Source organism: Schistocerca cancellata, unplaced genomic scaffold (genome assembly GCF_023864275.1).
Source record: "Schistocerca cancellata isolate TAMUIC-IGC-003103 unplaced genomic scaffold, iqSchCanc2.1 HiC_scaffold_681, whole genome shotgun sequence".
Lineage (NCBI taxonomy): Eukaryota > Metazoa > Arthropoda > Insecta > Orthoptera > Acrididae > Schistocerca > Schistocerca cancellata.
Window position 1 is genome coordinate 175,001 of NW_026046692.1, and position 5,000 is coordinate 180,000.

General features: G+C 55.1%; 1 non-coding gene across 1 annotated transcript in view; it reads right to left on the reverse strand.

Moving 5' to 3' along the window:
* LOC126139215 (small subunit ribosomal RNA) overlaps positions 1 to 293 on the reverse strand; it is a 1,909-nt gene extending 1,616 nt beyond the window's left edge. Inside the window, exon 1 of the ribosomal RNA XR_007528648.1 lies at positions 1 to 293. This exon is cut by the window's left edge and continues 1,616 nt beyond it. This is a non-coding gene — a ribosomal RNA (small subunit ribosomal RNA).
* Positions 294 to 5,000: the final 4,707 nt, after the last annotated feature.

Genomic DNA, 5,000 nt, shown 5'->3' on the forward strand with positions numbered 1-5,000 from the left:
GGACCGTGCGATCAGCCCAAAGTTATTCAGAGTCACCAAGGCAAACGGACCGGACGAGCCGACCGATTGGTTTTGATCTAATAAAAGCGTCCCTTCCATCTCTGGTCGGGACTCTGTTTGCATGTATTAGCTCTAGAATTACCACAGTTATCCAAGTAACGTGGGTACGATCTAAGGAACCATAACTGATTTAATGAGCCATTCGCGGTTTCACCTTAATGCGGCTTGTACTGAGACATGCATGGCTTAATCTTTGAGACAAGCATATGACTACTGGCAGGATCAACCAGGGAGCTGCGTCAACTAGAGCTGAGCAGCCGGCCGCCCGGGAGTGTGTCCCGGGGGCCCGCGCGAACACGCAAGCGTCCGCTCAATTATTCTGCAAACAGGAGGAGGCTGAGCTCCCCTGCACAATACACCTCGAAACCCTCTCAGGTCCCGGCGGCGCGCAGCGCCGTCCTAAGTACTTGGTCGGGTTCGAGAGAGGCGCAATCGCCCGGAGTTAGGCGAGTAGACGCTTTAGGTGCGACCACCCGTGCTCCCAACTGAGCTTGCCGCTGCCGACAGAGGCCCGGGAGCGTGCTGTCGTGGCATTGCCGGCGGGAGACAACACGCGCCACCTACGGTGACCGGCAGCTCCAACGCCAGCGCCACAGAAGGGAAAAGGCCCCACGTGGGTGCCGAAGCGAACTCTCCCAGCACAGCGCACGTGCCAACACGTCTGCACAACTGCGATACAAACCACCAGCGAGAACCGCTGGGGCGACCGAGCAGCAGACGGCGTCGCGGCGCCGAGTGCCGGGCGGCGGCGCATCCTCAACGCACACAGTCCTCAATCGGACCAGCACACTGCAGATGTCCACCGCGCTTCGCACCGGGCCGGCGAGGACCCACTTTGGCTGCACGGCGCCGCGCGCAGGGTGCCCCGGCGCGCAGCTGCGCCGCCTGCCGCGTCCGTCGGCCGGCGCGCCTGCCACTGGGCGCCCCCACCAGCCGGCTGTAGCGCGTGCGCCCACGCACCGCGCGGCCAGCACGCCGGGCGGCCCCCCCTCACCGGCCGGGGACAGTCCCACCCACCCACAGCCGCGTATCGCTTCACACCCAGATTCACATTCACGTTCGTTGGTATGGTGGGGACCGCTTCGTAGCTGTACCGATCGTTGCCCTCACAGATGTACCTCCAGCAAGGACAACCGCACCACAACGGGTTACCAGTTGTTCATTTGCGTAACGTCACCAGTAAACGTACACGTCCATCCCCGTTTGCAAAGTCAACTATTATTGCATGCCTGCCTGTCAGGTGTCAAGACACAATACGTCCGCTCACATCCACGCAACAAAATGTGCCCAACTAGAGGGCACGTGGAAGGTGCCCCCGTACGTATGCGATGTCCATTGCGCGACCAACTGTCAACCGGCCTCTGTAGCATGTCGCAGATGTGGAACGCGGGGCACCGTGCTATCACATTGTGTGAGAAGAGACTACTACGTCTGCATACACGCGCCACTACATGAACAGACGGCTCATGCTGATCGCCATCCACCGCGTCCATTACTCCCACACGTCTCTATGGCGTACCACACTGCAATGCAGCTGTTATGGCGAGATGACACGTAGCTGTGTGCACAACATCTGGACGGTATGGTTCACCGCAGTCTTTGTACGGTCACACATGTGCCAGAGTGTATCATTCAGTACATGAGGACCGCTGTGCAGTACAGTGTGTGGGTTAGGCGTACATCGGCGGACAGTGGACACAGGACAGAACACGACGTAGACTGAGTGCTTCGGCATGCACCTGACCGACCAGCTTGCGAAGGCAGGGGGAAGGGGGAAGGGTGGGGGGGGGGCGATGTACGTCCTGCTGGCGTCCACATTACAGTGTATAGCGTGAGCATGTAAAAAGGAAGCAACACTTGCGACGTGTTGAACATGAAACGATACACATGAGACCGGGGAGTGCGAGTCGCGAACTATTCTGAGCGGGTTGCGGTTGGACAACAATACATTAATGTAACGTGTCATATGCCAATTACAGAGCAGGGTAAGGCACAACCTGGGTCAGGTTAAGGCACAACCTGGGTCAGGTTAAGGCACAACCTGGGTCAGGTTAAGGCACAACCTGGGTCAGGTTAAGGCACAACCTGGGTCAGGTTAAGGCACAACCTGGGTCAGGTTAAGGCACAACCTGGGTCAGGTTAAGGCACAACCTGGGTCAGGTTAAGGCACAACCTGGGTCAGGTTAAGGCACAACCTGGGTCAGGTTAAGGCACAACCTGGGTCAGGTTAAGGCACAACCTGGGTCAGGTTAAGGCACAACCTGGGTCAGGTTCGGGCACAACCTGGGTCAGGTTCGGGCACAACCTGGGTCAGGTTCGGGCACAACCTGGGTCAGGTTCGGGCACAACCTGGGTCAGGTTCGGGCACAACCTGGGTCAGGTTCGGGCACAACCTGGGTCAGGTTCGGGCACAACCTGGGTCAGGTTCGGGCACAACCTGGGTCAGGTTCGGGCACAACCTGGGTCAGGTTCGGGCACAACCTGGGTCAGGTTCGGGCACAACCTGGGTCACGTTGGGGCACAACCTGGGTCACGTTGGGGCACGACGTGGGGTAGATTGCGGCACAACTTGGGGTAGATTGCGGCACAACTTGGGGTAGATTGCGGCACAACTTGGGGTAGATTGCGGCACAACTTGGGGTAGATTGCGGCACAACTTGGGGTAGATTGCGGCACAAATTGCATTACATTGCGGTACAAATTGCATTACATTGCGGTACAAATTGCATTACATTGCGGTACAAATTGCATTACATTGCGGTACAAATTGCATTACATTGCGGTACAAATTGCGGTACAAATTGCGTTACATTGCGGTGCATATTGAGTTACATTGCGGTGCATATTGAGTTAGGTAACGGTGCAAAATAGGTTAGGTTAAGGTGCGACATAGGTTAGGTTAAGGTGCAACATAGGTTAGGTTAGGGTGCAAGATGGGTTAGGTTAAGGTGACATAGGTTAGGTTAAGGTGACATAGGTTAGGTTAAGGTGACATAGGTTAGGTTAAGGTGACATAGGTTAGGTTAAGGTGACATAGGTTAGGTTAAGGTGACATAGGTTAGGTTAAGGTGACATAGGTTAGGTTAAGGTGACATAGGTTAGGTTAAGGTGACATAGGTTAGGTTAAGGTGACATAGGTTAGGTTAAGGTGACATAGGTTAGGTTAAGGTGACATAGGTTAGGTTAAGGTGACATAGGTTAGGTTAAGGTGACATAGGTTAGGTTAAGGTGACATAGGTTAGGTTAAGGTGACATAGGTTAGGTTAAGGTACAAACTGGGTTGTTTTATGGTACACATTGCGTTGTAGTACAGTACATGTTATGTTTGGGTACGGTACACAATGTGGTATGGGATGGCGTGTTGGGGGGGGGGGGCGAGGTTCGTTGATATTGACCGTAGGAAGTGGATGCGCGAGGCAGCGTCAGTGTGTCAAAGGAGGTATGTCACGTCGGGATGCGCTTTTCGCTAGTGAGAGGGGGGCGCGCCGTGTCTGTGGTTGCGGCAGACCTGTGTGTTTCATTCCCGCCGGTGTATTTGTGCTGTAAGACGATGGAGTGTGGTGATGTTGGGTGCACCCCTGTGTAGGACATGTGTGGGTGTTGATGGCTTATCTGAGCAATTGTGGTTGTCGGACGAGTGGGATATTGTGTTTTATGATTGGACCTCCTGGCCTGGTTATCATAGTCTGGTTGGTGTATTGTGGCGCATAGGATGCACCGGACGTTGGTCCATGCTGGCGCTTAATTATTGAATCTGTGTCTGTTACAGGCAGAGAGTAGTGTGTGATAGAGTGTGTGGGTGACGTGTGGTTACTTTTGTTTGCACAGACGTTCAGCATGTATAGGGGCATTTGCGTATTTGATCTATCTATGTGGGCATGCATAGTTTACTGAGCAGTGCTGCGAGGTGACTGAACTACGAGCGACGTACTCATTTACAGCGGAATGGTTGCCTTCTACCAAAGATGGAGTATCGACTCTACGACAGCGTTGGCACCGCAGGAACCGGTGTCGTAAAATGGCCCCCACACCGTCATCGTTGTGCGGGGTAGGGACCGTCCATATTCTGAGAGGAGCCCTGTTTGCCACAGGGCGTGGGGTCTCGCGTCCTGCGGTTCAGTGCCCCCAGGGAAGCGCGCGGAGGTGGTGCTGCTGCTGCTGTAGCAAGCGAGCTACTTAGAGCATGTATAGGGACAGCGGGAATATGGCATATTGCATATAACTCTTCATGAAACGCAAGATATAGGGGTGGATTGCACGTTACGAGTGCGGGAAGAGTCCGCCGTTCATCCGCTGGAGTTGCGATTTGGGCGGTTGGGGTGGGGCACGTGCGGGTGCGGGTGCGGGTGGAGCGATTGTCGGTCGACGACCTCGTGCGGCGCAGGCACTGGCGTTGGGGCTCCTGTGGTGGACAGATGATGCAGGCTTTGTGGGTGGCGTCGAAAACTGGGCACTGTGGGACCTAGCGATGTTGTAGTCGGCGTGGCGTCGCCTAGATGGCGGTATCGTCGGTGCAGCAGGTCATGTTGCGGGGGACCTGCAGATGGCGGTATTTTTGTTTGTGGTGCGCTCGCCATGGTGGACGTAGTGTCGTCCGATTCGCGTAGATGGAGCTATTGCATGTGGTTTCGTCACATTGTCATAGATGGCGGTGCCGTGTTTTGGAGGTATGGTTGGCGTAGTTTCGTTGGATTCCTGTAGATGGAGGTGTCGTTTCTGGGCCGGATGGCAATGTAGTTTGGTCACATTCCCAAAGATGGCTGTGTTGTGCCTGTGGGCGGCATTGTCAACATCGTGCGGTATGGTCTGTTGATTGTGGACGTTGATGGCGTCGGGACCAGGGGGCGCGCGCGAACCGTTGACCACGCGTTATTCACGCAAGCACACTTCGTACTATTTTCCTACCCTCCTATTACTCGTTGCAGATACATGGAAATAAT